Genomic DNA, 21,245 nt, shown 5'->3' on the forward strand with positions numbered 1-21,245 from the left:
TGAATTGCTTTGTAAGAGCACCAGTGGAAGGGAAAGCCCTGGGTCCTGCCAAGACTGAACCCCCAGTGAATGTGATTGTTGTGGGGAGGGCGGTAATGGGAGGAGGATGGGGAGGGGAACACCCACATGGAAGGGGGAGGGGTTAGGGTGGGTGTTGGCCTGGAAACCGGGAAAGTGAATAACAATTGAAATTAAATAAGAAGTACCCAATTTAATAAAGATGGATAAAAAAAAGATTATATCTGGCCTTGTGAATATTCGGGCAGTCTCTGACTTCATATATGCTTTAGTCATTATTTGTTTAGCCAGCCTGTTTCCCTTGATGTACTGTGGCCCTCATGACTCTTTAATTCTTTTTGCCTCATCTTCTGCAGGATTCTCTTGGTCCTGAGGTGAGGGAATGGAAGATGATCTCATTTCCTGCCCAAAGAAAAGGCATGAAAATACGAAGGGCTAAGGTTTGATATGAAAAAGGGGTCAGCAGGAATGGTAGGTGTTGAAAGAGTTGAGTAGAGATGATTGTACTCACTAACTTTCTATTTGCAACCAGAATGGATAAAAAAAAATATATGATTTCTTCCACTACTATCTGTTTCTTTGTTCTGCTTAATGTCTTCATGGCTGCACCTCTGTGTCTTCCTTGACCTGTTACCTGCAAATTAACAATGTTACAGAATTTTGCCTGTTGTCACAACAGAAATTACATGGTTTTGTGTTATATCTGTGATTTGTTTAAATGGCAGGTTTCTCGCAATAAGGCAATTTTTAATATAAATATTTATAAGAAAAATTTTAGAAGACTCTAATATATAAGAGCTTTGTTGTTGTTTCAGATCCTTCATGATCTCACACACCATTAGATAGGATTACAGTTTCCCTGTTTTGTGAATGAAGAATAGCTCTCTTCACGGCTGTTATGTTCATCAGAGATTCAATTCAAAAATATTCAGTCTTGACCTACTGCAAGTGAAGTTACGGCTGTCTTTTCATACTGAGTCAGGTGTGACTCAGTAATGGAATGGTACGATAATTGTTTACCAAATTCTCTACAGGAATCATAAATGAAGGAATATGGAAAATAAGTAAGCACCTTTGAGAAAAACTTATTCTCACATAAACTTTGTTCCATAATGAAGCCAGTTTCTTACCAATAATGACATAATCTACTAAAAAGAAGAAACCATTTCAAAATTAATTGTGAGGATAGGGTTATTGTCAAAGGTGTATCTTAGATTGACGGTTGCTTAGGGAATGGCTTTGAAAAAGGCAAACATTCACTGGCAAGCAGGTAATTATCAGGATGAGGGTCCATGTGTCTGAGAGATTTGGGCACTGAACTCTCCAGGTCACTGCTCACCAGGAGACTCATCTGCCACTCTTCCCAAAGTGGCACAAAATGGTGGAACTGAAGATGGTCAGTTTGTCATCCATAGAAGAGTAATATTTAGGTTTAGCATACAATTATTTTTCTAAATCATGTTTAGAAATTTGTAATGTGTCTATATCAGGACAAAGAAGAAGGGGTCGGGAAAACTTGGACCAAACTTTTGCCAACAAACTTCCCCAATTCTACACAAGCGATAGAGCCTGGGCCTCAGATGAGTGTAAGGGAGGTGGCTCTTGTCAGTGTTGAGAACACAGGTTTCAGGTTTTTCTAGAACACCACCAACAACAAAAAAGTCATATCTATGATGAAGCAGATACAGACCAAGTAACTGAGTCAGCTAAAAATATAAATGAGGTAGATGTTACTGATGTGCAAAATTTTTAGGAAAAGCACTAATACTTGAGAGTTCCTAGGTTGTACAAATAGCAGTGTGTTCCAAATTACTTTCATAATCTGAATACCCCTGAGAAGTTGCTGTGAATTTTCTGATGGGGAAGCATCACCAAAAATGCAAATCTTCTTAACCATTTAACTATGGAGATTTCAACATACTCATTTTAAAAAGTAGAAGAGATCTTAGGATTTCTTGGGTTTTAACTGTGTGGATGTGAACTATATGTTTGTGCTGTTTACTTGTGTGTGTCTCTGTTTAAGTCAGAAAAAAAAAAGAACTGTTCTCACAGAAATTACAATTTACCAGTCACAAGCACAAGGAACATTCTGTGGAGACATTAAGTGGCATGACAACAGTCATTAGCATTCACCTCTGTCTGCACCTGACTCTACACTGACTCTGATTTCCATGTGAACTCGGTGCCCTCTACAGGCACTGAGTCTTCCTGCAGGAAGGTTTTTGTCTGGGTTTACACTGATGGCCTCTCACTGTGCCAAGTACAGTAATAAATGGCAGTGTCTTCCTCTTTTAAGCTGTTCATCTGCAGGTAAACGCTGCTTTTGGAATCATCTCTTGAGATGGTGAATCTTCCTTTCACAGACTCCGCATAGTAGGTTGCATAATTGTTTGATTTGGCTTTAATTTGAGCAACCCACTCTAGTTGTTTCTCTGGAGACTGGCGAACCCAGTGCATCCAGGCGTTACTGAAAGTGAATCCTGAGGTGGCACAGGTGAGTTTTAGAGATTTCCCAGGCTGCACCAAGCTTCCCCCTGTCTCCACGAGCTGCACCTCACACTGGAAGCCTGCAAACATAGAAAATCCAGTCAGTAAACTGTCACAAATACCCACTGTCCCTGTCATTCTCACACAATCACACATTCAATATATCTTTTTATGTATCAAATACCTTTCAAAAGTGCAACAAAGAAAACCCAGATGAGGCCCAACTCCATGCTGGATAATTGTGTTCAAGCCTGTTCACTGAACGGAAAGAACTCTTGATCCAGAGATGGGTGTCTCTGTTAAAGCTGTAGAGGTCAAGGCTAATTTTATTGAACAGAGAGGAACATTATTTGCATATATTCCTGCTATATTATAACATCATTTGTGAGACCTTTAGAGGAAACAACAATTAGTGTCAATGTCTGAGAAGAAAAGGACTTAAGTAGAATTTGTTTCATCAAATTGTACATTATTTTCCCAGGACACAGGGAACTTATAGAGGAATTTTTTGCATGCCTACAACATTGTGTTCAATTCCAGTAAAGCAATATGTTAGAAGAATTATGAATTTGAATAAAACATGGAATATATGCAATCCTACCTCAAAAAGGAAAACAGAAAAGGAAAAGAAACCTCATTTATAGTGTGAATTCATATTTATTAACCAAATATTTGCAATCTTACTATAATGTACATGTGAAAGTCTACTTCTGTCTTCATAGTAATTATAAAATTAGTTTCCTATACAAATATAAATTCTTTGTGATTTATTCATTTATTAATTAAAAAAACTTTGAGGTTCTCTGTTTACACATATTTCCTCTAATGGTGACTTCTTTATTTTTCCTATCATGATTTTTTTCCTTTTTTTTTTTCGGAGCTGGGGATCGAACCCAGGGCCTTGTGCTTGCTAGGCAAGCGCTCTACCACTGAGCTAAATCCCCAACCCCAAATTTTTTGATCGTTGATCTTCTCCTTGGTACTTGGCACATACACTTGTAAAACAAATGGTAAATAAATGGCCAGGAATACAGTCTTTTCCCATTGCAAAGAGTGTACGCCCATAGAAATGATTTCTACTGCCATTTACATGCATGACTTTATGTAGAGAGGATTACAAAGTATAGGTAAGGCTTTTTTAAACAATTCAAAAGGATCTGAATATGCTCAAAGACTACAATAATTTCATCAACAATTACAAATCAAAAGGAGTAGAAGGACATGTGAAAGAAATATAAAATATGAGAGTTAAAAAAGGAAAGATATGCTAATGAATTAAATGTTGATATAATTCTAAAATAAAAGCCTAATCATTACAAAAGATACAGTCAGTCACATGACACAGCAATACCATGAAAATGTCAAAAAAAACTGAGCATCCAGACTGAAACATAATGTAAAGTGATAGTCACATATTAATAGCCTTTTAGAAAATTTAGAAATGTAGATGAGTAAATATTGAAATGTTTGAAACACTGTAAAGAGAACAGTCATATATTTTATTGTCGTGGTTTAAATTAAAGGGAAGATTATTCAAGCAAAGCCATAGGGAATATTCCCATTAAAAAATAAAATAAGATTTCCTAAACTTACGGAAAAAATTATCCTCTAGATAAAAGGTTGCTACAAACAAAACACCAAATTGGTATAAATCATAACCTCCCTTGACATATTACAGCTAAAATGTTTTGAAAAATGAAATATTTTTTAAAACGGATTTTGAAATATGCAAGAGAGGGAAAGTCACTTGTGGAAAGGCAAGTCCATCAGAGTAACACCTGAATATTTGACAAAGTAACACAAACAATTATGCGTAATAAAACACATGTCAAAATTGGAGAAATAATACAGACTTTCCACAATGAGAATGTTTAAAGGTATATATCATCACTAACTAACTTCAAAGAATAAAGAAATTTTGAAAATGTAGAAAATAAACAAAATGTCACAGAGAATAAGTAACCAACTCAAGAATAGTTAAGACCAAATTCTAAGACATTAAAGACAGAGATAGCCAGATAGGAGGTTAATTAATTTCTTGAAGTATAGTTTTATTTAAGAAAAGAAATAATTCATTTTAGCCATGATATAGGCAAAATCAGATATGTCTACTTAATAAAATGGGGTTAAAAAGAATCAAATTTATCATTTGAAAGCAGCAAGGACCCCCGTTGAAGGAATCAGAGAAAGAACTGGAAGAGCTTGAAGGGGCTTGAGACTCCTTATGAACAACAATGCCAAGCAACTAGAGCTTCCAGGGACTAAGCCACTACCTAAAGACTATACATGGACTGACCCTGGACTCTGACCTCCTAGGTAGCAATGAATATCCTAGTAAGATCACCAGTGGAAGGGGAAGCCCTGGGTCCTGCTAAGACTGAACCCCCAGTGAACGTGATTGTTGGGAGGAGGGCGGCAATGGGGGGAGGGTTGGGAGGAGAACACCCATAAAGAAGGGGAGGGGAAGGAATTAGGGGGATGTTTGCCCGGAAACCGGGAAAGGGAATAACATTCGAAATGTAAATAAGAAATACTCAAGTTAATAAAGAAAAATAAAAAAAAAGAAAGCAGCAAGGATAACTTTCAAAATCTGAACATTATTACATGACCAACCTTTACCATACCTTGGCATATATAAAAAGGACAATATTGCACTAGGTAGCAATACTACTATTGCTATGTAGATAGGTATAGCATTGTCTATATACAATACCTCTCAACTACAAAAAACTGCAGGCACTTTGATTAATAAAGCAGTCATAAAGTATGGTATATGTCAATAATATAATTCTATGTTCATCGGTTAATTGAAATAATGTAATAAAATATGTGTATAAATGTGCATTATTTGTAAATATTTTAGTGGATATGGTAACCATGATTCTGACATAATATACTACATGTTATATCTTCTTGATTGCTTCCTTCTCCTAATCTTTACATTTCAGTTAATAATTTGTATTAACCAAGAAAATTAAGAAAGAAGAAACTCTGATTCCTTCTAGAACTTAAAATTTAATTTTTATGTATGAATGTATAAGTATGTATGTATGTTTTTATGTATATATGTTTGTATGTATGCATACATTTATTTATTTTATACTCCATATTTTATTCCCCTCCTGCTCCACACCACAAAGGGTTCCATGTCCCATACCTCTTCTCTGGATGCCCGCACTCATCCTTCACTCAGAATCACCAAGGATGTCCCTAACCTACCCGACCTCTAAAATTCATGGGGCCTCCAGTGCTTGAGGATTAAATGCATCTTATCTGACTGAACACAGACCAAGCAGTCCTCTGCTATATGTGTGTTGGAGGCCTCATCTCAGATGGTGTATGCTGCCTGGTTAGTGACCCACTGTCTAAGAGATTTCTGCAATCCAGGTTAATTGAGATTGCTTGTCTTCCTACAGGGTTGCCCTTCTCCTTAGCAGCTTTTATTTCTTGGCTTGTTTTGTATCTGGATCTGATTGTCTTAGCTTCTTGCTGGATCTTTTGGAGATCAGTCATGATAGGTCGCTTTTTGTGAATGCCCCATTACTTCAGTATAGGTGTCAGTTTGTGGGGCCTCCCCTTGAGCTGGAGCCCACATTGAGCCTGTCACAGAACCTTGTATTCAGCCTTTTCTCTATTTCCATCCCTGAATTTCTTACATACAGGAGGAATTAGGACTTAATTACTCAGTAACTGTGATGACCTGCCCAAAGGAAAGGCATGAGAATAAGATTGGCAATGATTGAATATGCATAGGTTATAAGCAGTAGCATTAGATTGAGTGAAGATGATTATGCTCACCATTCTTTCTATTCCCACTCAGTATGGTTAAAAATAAATTATAAGTTTTCTCACATTATGTTATGTTTTTTTTTGTTCTGCTGATATTTTCATTGCTTAACTTTTGAGTGTTCCATGACGTGCTATATGCATTTTTAACAATGTTACAGGATTTTGCCTCTTTTCACAGCAGAAATTATATGGGATTTGTTATATTTGTCTTTTGTTTAAATTACAATTTTTTCATCTAATTTTTAATATAAATACCTATTATTAATAAAATTTTCAATATTCTGTAAGGTGTAATAGTTCTTGCTGTGGTTTCAGATCCTTCATGATCTCACAAACCATTATGTACAACATTATTTCACTTGTCAGAATGAGGAAAAACTATCTGTTGGCTTTTATGTACAGCAGAGATACAAGTCAGTCATAATCAGTCTTGTTCTACAGCAAATGAGGACACAGATGTCTTTTCATACTATGCATGCTGTTACGCAGTAATGGATGGATTAATGGTTTTCCAAATTATCTAAAAACCTCATGCCTGAAGGGATATAGAAGTTATACATTTTGTGATATAAACTTGTTCTCACACAGATACTTCTTCAATAAATGTGACAGTTTTCTAACACTATTGACATAAAGAAGGAAAAACAATAAACTTTTTTATCTGTTATTGTGAAGATAGAAATAATGTCAGAGGAAGCTTTTAGATGGAGGGACACCTATGGAATGGCTTTCAAAAAGTCAAAGATTTTATGTCCGGATGAGGGTCCACAGGTGGTACAGAGACTAGGACAATGAACTCTCCAGCTCACTTCTCAGGAGGACATTAATTTGTCACTCTTCCCAAAGTGGCACAAGATGGTGCAACAGAGCATAGTAAGTCCTTCATACATAGAATAATAATATTATTATTTAGAACAAGTCTAAAGGCTGGTATTACACATTTCTCAGCAAACTTTCCAATGTCTTCAGGACGATATAAGCTAAACCTAAGCTGGAAAATGTAGGTGGCTCTAATCAGTGAGAATCCAAGTCACTTATATCACTTATTAACGAGAAGAAGAAGAAGAACAACAGCGAGGGATATATATCATATATATATATATATATATATATATATATATATATATATATGATAAAGTATATATATAGATAATGTAATGAAATTATCTAAAAAATGCAATTGAGGCAGATTTGTTACTGATGTGCAGATTTCTCAGAAAAAGCAGAAATACAAGAAAGCTCCTAGGGTGTATAGACCAAAGTGTGTCCCCAATTACTTTCACTTATCTGAATTTCAGTGAGGATTTTCCTTGAATCATTATATGAAGAAGCCTCACCAACACTGCATATCTTGCCAAAAATTTGATCATGGAAACTCCAACATATGCATGTCTACAATTAGAGGAGATTTTTAGCATTTATTATTTTAATCTCTCTCTTCTCTCTCTCTCTCTCTCTCTCTCTCTCTCTCTCTCTCTCTCTCTCTCTTTCTGTGAGTGTGTGTATACTATAAATGTCTTTAAATCAAAGGAAAATGAACTGGTTTCAGAGAAGTTACCTAATATACGAATCACAAGTAAAAGGAACATTCTCTCTAGTCATTCTGTATTCATTAGATGAAATGACATAAGAAATCCCAGAAACTGCACTCAATTATGTTTGCTCATACTCTACAATGACTCTGAAATTCCTGTGAACTCTGAGCCCTCTGCAGGTACTGAGTGTTCCTGCAGGGAGGTTTGTGTCTGGGTTCTCCTCTGGCCCCTCACTGTGTCACGTATGGTAATAAATGGCAGTATCTTCCTCTTTTAAGTTGTTCATCTGTAGGTAAACACTTCCTTTCGAATCATCTCTTGAGATGGTGAAACTGCCTTTCACAGACTCCAAATATGATATAAAATGATTATTAAATTTGTTTTCAATTACAGTAAGTCACTCCAGCCATTTCACTGGAGCCTGGGGGATCCAGTTCATCCAGCCTATATTGAAAATGAATCAGGAGGTGGCACAGGAAATCTTTAGAGAACTTCTAGGCTGCACCAAGTTGCCTCCTGTCTCCATGAGTTGCACCTCACACTATGTATCTGCAAACAGAGAATCCATTCAGTAATCTGTCACAACTGGTTCACTGTTCCTGCCACTCACATCCAATCACAAACTCCATTTATCTTCTAATGTATTGATTACCTTTCAAAAGAGCAACAAGAAAAACCAAGATCAGTCTCAACTCCATGCTGGACATTCTGTTTCCAAGCCTTATCACTGAATGGGAAGACCTGTGAATCTGGAATTGGGTGTCTCTTAAAGCTGCACTGTTGGGGCAGTTTTTCTTGAACAGAGTGTAACATTATCTACATGTTTTCCTGCTATATTATTACCTGATATATGGGTGCCATAGAGAAAACATAGAATGCTGTCCATGATTCAGAAAAATCAAAGACTAATTTAGCAGATGTAGAATCAAAATATGACTAAGTCAAAAAGACTTAGCAAGTGGTAAAGAACTTCTCAGGAAAGTACAACACATTTTAGTCCTTTGTAGTAAAGCTACATGATAGGAGAACATTGCATTTGACTAACACTTGGCCTTTATAAAATCCTGTCTCCAAAATAAATGAGAAAATGTAAGGACAGAAATATTATTTATTATAAATTTATAGTCATTTACAAAATATTTTTGCAGCCTTACTCTATTGGGCTTTGTTCTCCCATCTTCAAAGAAATCATAAAATTAAATCATAGGAAATTATGACACAAATCATCTCAAATATGATAATTCAAGGGGGGCACAGTATAGGTTTCTGTCAATTATAAATAAATACATTAAAATGTAGTAAACAAGTATAGCTGAACTCACAGCTCAGGATTACAGTAAATATGCCATGTATAAAGATCAAAGGTCCTCCAAAAGAAAATAATTGCATTACATAAATATAAGCACTGTGTGTGATTATTCATTGCTGAACAGTAAAATACATTGAGATTCTGTGTTTGCCACTTTACTCCTTTAATGAGGAACTCCTTCCATTTCCATCATGATGTCTATTTTGTCCCCATACCTTAGATGGTCTTCTCTTTGATCCTTCTATTATGTATGTAACACATTTTTTACTTCTCCAGGTTTTTGACTCTAAGTGACTCTAGATTGCTTGGTTTTCTAGCTTGTTCATCCCCTGCCTCTAACTGTCCTAGAAACTTCTCATTTCTTAAAATGCCTTAGCCTAAGTCAACATCACACAGGTCCTATACCTTTTAAATCTATAATCATTATTTTGACTATCCACACCAGAGAGCTTGTTCAAAGAAGGACATAATACATGGAAAGGCACACACAAAAATTGAAGGCAGAACAAGACAAATGCGGTTTGTTCTGGTCCTTGGATAATGTCTGGTCATGTGTACAGTAGCATTGCGAACCAGAAGATAATGTTTCAACATTCTCATGACACAATCCCCCTCCTAAACATTAAATATAAACACTAACACACACATACACTCACACAAACACACACACACACTCATACACACACACACAATAGGAAAATATTTGAAATAAAAGAATGATTCAACAGCTTCAAATGAATGAGTCTCAAGACAAAAGCTGTAATTACAATGGATTCTCTGAAATTTAAAACATCATTAGAAGCTACTATGATATTTGTACTTTGAAATACTGAATAATCTTGAAATAGATGGACTTCTAAGGTTTTATTTTCTACTAAAATTATGACCCAATAAGGCTAATGTAAACAGCATCCCTGACAAAAAATGTGGGCTTTGTTTGTTAAGACATTCACCTTAAAGAAAATTCAGAAGCACAGAGAATCAATGATGAATCCATCATAATTTCCAGGAAGACTTCACAGGATATCCTCTTTTGTTTTGCATAAGGCAGAAAGAGACAGAATACTTTCAAATTCACTGCCTGCAGCCAGAATTATCTTGATAATCATAAATGTTAAAGACTCTGTTAAAATACAAAGAAACAAACAAAAAACCCAAACAACAACAACAAAAAACAAAAAACAAAAAAACAAAAAACAAAAAACAAAAGAAACTTCAGGACAAATACTCTGACACGTATACAGGCAAAAATTCTTAACAAAACACATGCAAATCAAAACAAGTAACACATTAATGACATCATTATAAACAATTGCTTTTATTCTTTGGAAGCCAATATTATTTTACCATACATAATCAATATAATACAAAACTAACATGCAAATTCAGAAAGAACATATTTATTTTAATCTATGCTGAAATAGAATCTTGGCACATTTCCACATAGCTTCATTAAAATTGCATGTACAGAAATGGATGTCAAGGTATCAACGTATTAGAGGGTATACACAAAAAGTCCATTGACACAGTTATATTAGTTGTTGACAAACAGAATTTCTTATAAAATTAAGAACAAGAAATGTATGTGCACTTTCCCCAACTTTATTATATATAGTGCTCTAGTAATAGCTACAGTACTTAGACAAATAAAAGACCAAAAAATGGACTAGAATAGATTGGAAAGAAGACACACTCTCCATATTTGAAAACAACCTGATGCTTTACTTAAAATAGGATGTGGAATCTAATAGAAAACTCTAGGACCTAAGAAAGGCATATGTACTCATGCACAAAAAACAGGTCTCTCCATTGTAAAGTTAGTACTCACACAGAAATTATTTCTAATTCTATTTACATGCATGATTTCCTAGAGAAAGAATTCCAAAGATCAGTTACAGCTTTGTTTAACCAATTCAAATAGCATATGAATATATTCAAAGATAACAATAGCTTTTCAACATCAACAGCTCAAAAGAATTTGAAAGAAATGTGAAAGAAATCCAAGAACTAAGTATAATAAAGAAAAGATATACTAAAGAATAACAAACTAAAATAATTCTCAAAAAGAATCTTAGTAATTAAAAAAGAATCCCTCAGTGGAAGAACACAACAACAGAATGAGTCATGTCAAAAAACTGAGCATAAAGGCTGAATCATATATGTTGTGGTAAATATTAAAAATACTCACAAATGATTGCTATCCTGCATTTTCTAGTCATATGGCAATAGCATGGTATTTTATTCTCAAGCAGCAAAGCATCTTACCTGCTAAGCTCCCAATCTCTTTTCCATTCTGCCAGCTGCTATAAACTGAGCCCAGCAGCAACCTCTCCATCAATCTAGACCCCAAGTCAGTAGCTGCCAAACAAGTTTCATACAGAGAATGCCAATGTCATCACTTTCTTGATGTGGATTCTGATCACAATCCCAGTGTCTGTCCACTAAACGTTATAGTATCAACTACCAACAAACCATTGAAATCAAAACTCTACATGCTTGTAATTTATCAATCAGATTTATATCTTAATTCTCATTATACAAAATGTCAGCACAATAAACTCACAACCAATTCATAATGATATAAAGCACCAACCTTGACAAAAAACTTGACTCATAAAATCCATCCCTTAAGAAATATTCATAACTCCCTGTGGCCAGTTATGGACACATGAATTTGAGTCATCCTACACTGCCTGCATCTCAGTTCTCCTATTCTTCACTCACCCCCACTTTACAAAAATATTGTCACTTCCCCAGTTTCTCACTGTTTATTCGCAAGCCCTGTCATATTCTGGACGATCCTTCATTTCATAAAGATAGTAATATCACATATTGTGTGACGTTATAGAGTCATATATTATAACTATTTAGATGAACTAAAAATTAACATGAATAAATTGAGAATGATTTTAAAGACCAAAAAAGATATATTCAATTATCTTATTGTGGGCATTCAAAAAAATGGAAGTATATTACAACAAATGCATAAAGAATATTCTCATTACAAGCATAAAATAAAATTTACTAAACCTACAGAAAGAAATATCGATCTATATGTAATTGTGCTATAAATAGAAGACCGAATGCAAAAGAAAAGATGCTCCCTGTGACATATTATAAAGAGAATATTTAAAAACAAAATGTATTAAGGATTTTGAAATATACAAGAGACGGAAAGTCACTTTTCTCCATCTTTATTAAATTGGTTATTTCTTATTTACATTTCAATTGTTGTTACCTTTCCCTGTTTCCAAGCAAATATCCCCCTAACCCTTCCTGCTCCCCTTCTATATGGATGTTCCCCTCACCCTCATTCTCCCCTTGATTCCCTCCCCCTACAATACTGTTCACTGGAGGTACAGCCTTGGAAGGACCAAAGGCTTCCCCTTCCACTGGTGCCCTTACTAGGCTATTCATTACTATCTATGAGTTGGAGCCCAGGGTCAGTCCATGTATAGCCTTTGGGTAGTGACATAGTCCCTGGAAGCTCTGGTTGTTTGGCATTGTTGTTCATATGGGGTCTCAAGCACCTTCAAGCTCTTTCAATACTTTCTAAGATTCCTTCAACGGGGGTCCCGTTCTCAGTTCCGTGGTTTGTTGCTGCCATTCACCTATGTGTTTGACCTATTCTGGCTGGGTCACTCAGGAGAGATCTACGTGAGGTTCTTGTCAACCTGCACTTCTTTACTTCATCCATCTTATCAAGTTTGGTGGCGGTATATGTACGGGCCATATGTGGGGCAGGCTATGAATGGGCCTCTGCTCTAAACTTTGCCTTCCTATTCCCTCCCGAGGGTATTCTGGTTCCCCTTTTAAAGAAGTGAAGCATTTGCATTTTGGTCAACCTTCTTGAGTTTCATATGTTCTATGCATCTAGGGTAATACTCGCATTTGGGCTCATAGCCACTTATCAATGACTGCATACCATTTGTGTTTTTCTGTGATTGGGTTACCTCACTCAGGATGATATTTTCCATTTCCATCCATTTGCCTATGAATTTCATAAAGTCATTGTTTTTGATAGTAGATTAGTATTCCATTGTGTAGATGTAGCACATTTTCTGTATCCATTCCTCTGTTGAAGGGCATTTGGGTTCTTTCCAGCTTCTGGCTATTATAAATAAGGCTACTATGAAAATAGTGGAGCACGTGTCTTTTTTATATGTTGGAGCAACTTTTGGATATATGCCCAAGAGAGGTATAGCTGGGTCCTCAGGTAGTTCAATGTCCAATTTTCTGAGGAACCTCCAGACTGATTTCGAGTCTGCAATCCCACCAATAATGGAGGAGTGTTCCTCTTTCTTCACATCCTCGTCAGCATCTGCTGTCACCAGAGTTTTTGATTTTAGCCATTATGACTGGTATGAGGTTGAACCTCAGGGTATTTTTGATTTGCATTTCCATTATGACTAAAGGTGTTGAACATTTCCTTAGGTGTTTCTTAGGCATACAATATTCCTCGGCTGTGAATTCTTTGTTTAGCTCTGAACCCCATTTTTAATTGGGTTATTTGTTTCCCTGTACTCTAACTTTGTGACTTCTTTGTATATTTTGGATATAATCTCTCTTGGTAAAGATCTTTTCCCAATCTGTTGGTTGTCATTTTGTCCTAACAACAGTGTCCTTTGCCTTACAAAAGCTTTGTAGTTTTATGAGATCCCATTTGTTGATTCTTGATCTTAGAGCAAAAGTCATTGGTGTTTTGTTCAGGAAATTTCCTCCAGTGCCCATGTGTTCGAGACTCTTCACCACTTTTTCTTGTATTAGTTTGAGTGTATCTGGTTTGATGTGGAGGTCCTTGATCCACTTGGACTTAAGCTTTGTACAGTGTGACAAGCATGGATCGATCTGCATTCTTCTACATGCTGACCACTAGTTGAACCAGCAACATTTGCTGAAAATTCTATCCTTTTTTCCATTGGATTGTTTTGGCATCTTTTTCAAAAATCAAGTGACCATAGGTATGTGGGTTCATTTCTGGGTCTTCAATTCTATTCGACTGGTCTATCTGCCTGTCCTTATACCAATACCATACAGTTTTTGTCACTATTGCTCTGTAATACTGTTTTAGTTCAGAGATAGTGATTCCCCTGGAAGTCCATTTAATTTTGAGGATAGTTTTACCTATCCTTGGTTTTTCATTAATCCAGATGAATTTGCAAATGTTTCTGTCTAACTCTCTGAAAAATTGGATTGGTATTTTGATGTGCATCCTTTGAATCTGTAGATTGCTTATGGTAAAATGGCCATTTTTAGTGTAATAATACTGCCAATCAATGAGCATGGTAGATCTTTCCATCTTCTGAGATCTTCTTCAATTTCTTTCTTCAGAGGCGTGAAGTTCTTATAATACAGATCTTTGACTTGCTAGATTAAAGTCACACCGAGTTATTTTATATTACTTGGGACTCTTTCGAAGGGTGTCATTTCCCTTATTTCTTTCTCCGCTTGTTTCTCTTTTGTGCAGAGGAAGGCTACTGATTTATTTGAGTTAATTTTATACCCAGCCACTTTGCTGAAGGTGTTTATCAGTTTTAGTAGTTCTCTGGTGGAACTTTTGGGATCACTTAACTATACTATCATATCATCTGCAAATAGTGATAATTTGAAATCTTCCTTTACACACATACATACATAGATAGATCATACACATTCACCCATTGAGTAGATGGAGCAAAACTTCATACAATGTATATACGTGCATCTTCACACATGTGTGGTGAAGGGAGCAAACTCAATAACTTTATTTCCATGTCACCTAGCCCATCAAACACAATTTATACATGCCAACAAAATCTTTCAGTAGTATTGAAATTACAATGTGAATACATCTAATTTTTAATCTAATAATGATTATGCAAAAAGAGTATGTTCTCTAATATGTTTAACATGAATAAAGCATTATGTAGTACAGGTAGAAAAAACAAATAATTCCAAATAATCTACATGCATGCATAACTAAGCAACTTTTCATAATTAACAAAATGTTAGCAAGCTAGATAAATTTTGCCAGCCATTTTTTTCTTAATATTTTTATGAAAATTCTTAAAAGAATAACAAAATTTAAACTTTCATATATAAAGTCAGTCACTTCTGCTTTATATCCTCAGAATGTGTATGTACTCATCAGCATTTTTTATTAAAACATATTAGGAAACTTAAGAGAAAATTAAATACAAGAAATTAATCACCCCCAGACTCTGTAAGTGTCATATCAGCCAAGGGTATTTAGGATGTCATTGTTATTGTTCCCTGACCTCAAAAACTTTTTTTTCATCTTTATTAACTTGGGTATTTCTTATTTACATTTCAATTGTTATCCCCTTTCCCAGTTTCCGGGACAACATCTCCCTCACCCCTCCCCTTCCCCTTCTATATGGGTGTTCCCCTCCCCTTCTACCCCCCATTACTCCCCCCCCCCAACAATCACCTTCAGTGGGGATTCAGTCTTGGCTGAACCAAGTGTTTACTCTTCCACTGGTGCTCTTAGTAAGCTATTCTTTGCTACCTATGCAGTTGGAGCCCAGGGTCAGTCCACATATAGTTTTTGGGTAGTGGCTTAGTCCCTGGGAGCTCTGGTTGGTTAAGAGTATGTCCTTAACTTAAAATTGTTCTACAAGGTTTTCTACATCAATGACACTAGTAAAACTATCCATAACATAACTCCACATTTTTTTCAAATACTTTCTAAGAAAGATAGTCATTGATACCTATGTACAATTTTAAGTTCTTTCCTAGATTGATAGTTGTTGAATCATTAATATGCTCCAAGAGCAATGTGTGAATGCGAAGAAACACTCTTATTTTAACTGCCAGTGATACTGCCCAGTTCCGGTGCAAAAGAGCTTTGGGAATTACCATAAAATTCTTAGATCAGGAAGGATATGAAGATTGTGAATACCAAAAGCATAGGACTGAGCCATAGCAGCATGAAGCCTGAATTACACGTAATCTTTCGTGCTCCTTTAAGCTCCCTATTTTGTGTCTTTCCTGTACAAGATCATAATTATTTTTAAATTGCCCTTAAAATAATAACACATCTATAATTTATAAAATCACCAAAACTATCTACCCCAAAATAAGGGATTTGAACAACAGTCTTGTTAAAATTGCTTCCTGCATAATTGGAGTGGAAATTTTCTGTGTTAGGTGCAAAAGGAAATTGGAAAAATGGTAAGTCAAAATATTTTGCATTCCCTAATTTTTAATCCAGTTATAAGGTGTTAAGAAATTGCACGGCTTAATTGAAGTCTTGACTGGAAGACTCTGAAAGGCTGGATGATCCAAGGTTATCGGAATTTAGCATCACTCTGTGAAGCTGTTCTAACAGTAAGTCGTCGGGGCTGGGGATTTAGCTCAGTGGTAGAGCGCTTGCCTAGGAAGCGCAAGGCCCTGGGTTCGGTCCCCAGCTCCGAAAAAAAAAAAAAAAGAACTAACAGTAAGTCGTTGGAAACAGCATCACTTAAGCCAGAATCATGCAGGGGGCTGGAACAGCAGATAATCATACCATCTCCAAGTGTATATTCTGTTCTTTCTGCCTTTTTGGGGTTTCATTTTTTTTGATATGTAAACTTTACAACCAACGTTTAGTTCTATAAACATATTTGCATGGAATGGGCAAGCTGCACAAATCAGCTAAGGATGGACTTTTGATCCTTGTCTCAGGGGGCTAAAGGCTTGCTTTGATGTTAGCTTGATCATATAAGGAAATTGGAGTATAAGTCTTCCTTAATGTTGTGTGAAAGGATGAAATGATGAATCTCGAGGATATTGTGTCCAATAAGAACCAAAGGCTATGTAAAGTAGAAGTTCAGGAGAGAGATATTTTTAGGTCTCAGCCAGTTTCATGACTGTTTCCATGTAGATGAAGTGGCAAACCATGCTACCGGTACTGTTTGTTCTTATTTCTTTCTTCCTGTCTGCAGCCATGGTTTTCAGTTGCTATTACCCTGTCCCATACCTATTTCTACCTCCTACAGAGCCCATCATGCCCCACCACAACTCTAATTCCTTTACTTTTTACATATATTCCTGCATTATTTTTTTTTCTGGGTCTGAGTTGCCTCACTTAGCATGTTATCCCTTTCCGGGTTCCATTAATTTACCTGAAATATTCATGATTTCATTTATTTCTGTATTTTTTTTTCGGAGCTGGGGACGGAGCCCAGGGCCTTGCTCTTGCTAGGCAAGCGCTCCACCACTGAGCTAAATCCCCAACCCCCGATTTCATTTATTTCTTTGCTTTTATTGAATTTTTTCTTTCTTTACATTTCTTGTAATATGGACATCATTTTTATTCATTTGATCTGCTTCTATACAGAATGCAGAGAACACACCTTAAAATAATATAGAGGAAATAAAATAAAGTCAGTGATTGTTGAACATTTGAATGTGATATTGGCTCTCTGTCTCAGAGTCTATTGACAATAGCCAACTCAGGACTTAGGGACATTTCAAATGGTATCCCCTTTCCCTGATTTCCCTCTAGAAACCCATTATCACATATCCTTCCCTTGCTTCTGTGATGGTGCTTCCCACTAACACACCTATTCTGACCTGACTCCCAACCCTGACATTTCCCTACATGGACACATCAAGGCTTCAAAGAACCAAGAATGTCTCCTCCCACTGATGCCTTACAAGGCCATCCTCTTCTAGATATATGACTGGAGACATGGGTTGCTCCATGTGTACTCTTTGGTTGGTTCTTTAGTCCTTGGGAGCTCTGGGGAGTTGGGTTGATTAATATTGCTGTTCTTCCTATGGGGTTTCAAAATCCTGTAGCTCCTTCTGTCCTTTTTATAACTCTTCTTTTGGGGACTCCATTCTGAATCCAATGGTTGTCTGCTAGCCTCTATCTGTGTATTTGTCAGGCTCTGGGAGAGCCCCTCTGGAGACAGCAATATCAAGTAGGTTTCAGCATTCACTTCTTGACATCCACAATACTCTCTGGGCATGGTGGCTGCCTATCGTATGGATCCCAAGGTCAACAGTTTCTAAATGGTCTTTTCTTCAGTCCCTGCTCCACCATTTTATGTGGTTGTAGTTCATCCTGTGAGTATTGTTTCCTCTTCTAAAGAAGGACTTAAGTATTCACATTTTGGCTTACCTTCTTCTTGAGCTCCATATGGAATGTACATTGTACCTTGGGTATTCCAAAATTTTGGGCATTTATCCACACATCAGTGATTGCATATTAGTGTGCTTTTTTGTGATATGTTTAGCTCACTCAGAATATTACCTAGTTCCAACCATTTGCTGAGAATTTAATGTAGCAATAGTTGTAATAGCTCCATTGTGTAAACGTACCATATTTTCTGTGTCCAATCCTCTGTGGAAAAACATCTGGTTTCTTTCCAGCTCATAGCTATTGAAATAAGGCTGCTATGAAAATAGTGGAGCATATTTTCTTGTTATATGTTGGAGCATCATTTGGTGTATATGCCCAGGAGTGGTATAGCTGGGTCCTCAGAACATACTATGTCCAATTTTCTGAGGAATCACTGGAATGTATTCCAGAGTGGTTGTAACAGCTTGCAATCCCCCAAACCAAACTTGAGAAGTGTTCCTCTTTTTTCACATCCTCACTTTCTTCTGCTGTAACCTGAGATTTTAGTCATTCTGACTGGTGTGAAGTGTAATAGCAGTGTGGTTTTGGTTTGCATTTTCCTAATGACTAAGGGTGTTGAAATTTTGTTAAGGTGCTGCAAAATCATTCAATATTCCTCAGTTGACAATTCTTTGTTTAGGTCTGTCCCCATTTTAATTGGGTTATTTGACTCTAGGGTAGTGTAATTATTTACTTCTTTGCATATATTGGATATTAGACATTTATCGGATATCGGGTTGGTGAAGATCTTTTACAAATCAGTTAGTTGCCATTTTGTATGATTGACAGCATCATTTGCCATAAAGAAGTTTTGCAATTTTATGAGATCGCATATGTTGACACTTGATCTTAGAGCAAAAGTCATTGGTGTTCTCTACAGGAAATTTTCCCTCATGCCCATGTTGTGATGATGGATTTCCGTATATCAAACCATCCCTACTTCACTAGGATGAAGCCTACTTGATCATAATTGATGCTCATTTTTATGTGTTCTTGGATTCTGTTTGTATGAATTTTATTGATTAATTTTCATCAATATTTGTAATGAAAATAGGTCTGAAATTCACTTCCTATTTTGGTTCTTTGTGTGGTTTAGATACAAGCATAATTGTGACTTCATAGAATGAATTGGTGTAGTGTTCCTTCTGTTTCTATTTTGAGGAAGAGTTTGATAGGTATTTCTATTAGGTCTTCTTTGAAGGTCTCACAGATTTCTGCACTAAACTTATCTGGCCATGGGATTTTTTGGGGGGTAATGGGGGATTTTAATGACTACCTCTATTACTTTATGGGATATGGGACTGTTTAGATGGTTTATCTGAATGTGCTTTAACTTTAGTGTCGCGCCCACCTCGGCCAGCAAGGAAGACGCAACACGATTGGATTCTTCTCAACAGCCTTTACTGCAGGACACCTTCATTGTTGACACAGTGACCACGAGCGGCAAAGTCGCTCGCCTTATATACACAACAGTATGTTAATATTCTTTCAAGGATTGGTGGGGCACAAGTCACCTCACTATCACCCCACTGTCATCCCAGCTACTTGTCCTCCAGAGATTGGCGCATCATGAACCTCCCATTAGCATAGTACCGCCCCGGCCAGACTGACTCCAGGTGCAGTACTGTTGCTCACCACAGGAGGGCGCTGGATCATACAGATGCCCTAACGAGGGGACAAGCCTGCGCATGTGCGGTAAGTTGTTTGCATCCAGATGGGGCTGGCTGTCTGCGCCATCTTTACTTCGCCGCGCCGCTCACTACATCTCCCCCTTTTTTGTTTAATAAAATGACTGGTCTAGATCTGGATGTCATGTCAATCTTGTCATTGCTCCTGTCTTAGGTCGTTCCTGACTATGACTTTCACTTACCCGTCGTTGGGTCACCCTATCACCACCGGGCCCCGTGTCTTAGGTTGGTCCGAGTTCGAGGAAAGTTGCCCATCCCTGGATACAATGACCCCACATGACTGTGACAAAAATGATCTAGGGCGAACTCTTAATCTTTCAAAGAGGCCAGCCATATATTGGGAGAAGCACCATTGTCAATGTCAGTCATAGCCTGGTAAACAACCGCTTTGTGTCTGGCATGTTCTCTTTTTAAATGGCCAATAAGCCAGAGGCATACTCCGCATCCCAGGAGGACAATAGCTCCCCAGGCAAACATGCCCGCCCACTCCTTAGCATTCAGCTAAATAGCAGATTACACCAGAGCTATTACAATGTAAAGCATCATTGCTTACATTAGTACTTATCAGAAAGAAAAAGGGTGATCTAACACATACTGAAGTACTAGTGGCAGTATTATTTGCCTGGAGGTTATTATATTGAATATTGGTCAACCTAGTATCATTTTTTCTGGTAGCTGAAACATTATACAGCACGAACTTCTCACCCATCAACCTAGCAAAAGGGGTCAGGGATGTATATGCCCCTTGCTCATTGGACAGTACCCATTGAAACCAAGGCCAGAGATTATGCTTTCCAGTCTTATTCTCCCCCCAATCATACTGTACATGGCCAATAGGAGGGGAAAATTCAAATCCTGGTAGGAATTGTTTTGGTCTATGGAATGGACTCTGACATGGAGTAAAATCAGGTGGAAACTCTTGATGCAGGGGGCAAGCGGGTAAGACTGTATGACAGGTAGAGTTATCCTGTGTGTAGTTAACTTGCCCTGGGCGTGATGGAATGCTACAATTATGCATCACCATCAGTGTTGTAATTTTCAGATCAGCAGAACTATCAACTGACGTGTTCCCACTGGGTGAAGAGACTCCCTGGGTAATTTGACTCAAAGCAGCCAGGATGATCCCGGTGCTCATTGCACTGTCACTCATAGGATTCAACCAATTAGCTAATGTGGCTCTATGCAACCAAACACAGGGCAGGGAAGAGTCCTTAATGGTAAAACATAAGGTATGCAACAGAGAAACGTTAGTGGCAGCATACCGTTGGGGCATTTCTCTATTTGGCACTATACAGGGAACATCACGCAAA

At 37.0% G+C, this 21,245-nt stretch overlaps 1 non-coding gene and 1 pseudogene across 2 annotated transcripts; both read right to left on the minus strand.

Moving 5' to 3' along the window:
- Window positions 1-2,207: 2,207 nt before the first annotated feature.
- Window positions 2,208-2,901, minus strand: Ighl10 (immunoglobulin heavy chain like 10; annotated as a pseudogene). The gene is made up of 2 exons (XR_015622648.1): window positions 2,690-2,901; window positions 2,208-2,585 (listed from the first exon to the last, which is right to left on the minus strand). The product of XR_015622648.1 is annotated as an immunoglobulin heavy chain like 10 (transcript).
- Window positions 2,902-3,377: 476 nt separating this feature from the next.
- On the minus strand, window positions 3,378-3,458 carry Trnaa-agc99 (transfer RNA alanine (anticodon AGC) 99). The gene has a single exon. It is a non-coding gene; the product is annotated as a tRNA-Ala (tRNA).
- Between the last annotated feature and the right edge of the window lie 17,787 nt (window positions 3,459-21,245).

The sequence above is a fragment of the Rattus norvegicus genome, chromosome 6 (assembly GCF_021556685.1).
Source record: "Rattus norvegicus strain SHRSP/BbbUtx chromosome 6, alternate assembly SHRSP_T2T, whole genome shotgun sequence".
Lineage (NCBI taxonomy): Eukaryota > Metazoa > Chordata > Mammalia > Rodentia > Muridae > Rattus > Rattus norvegicus.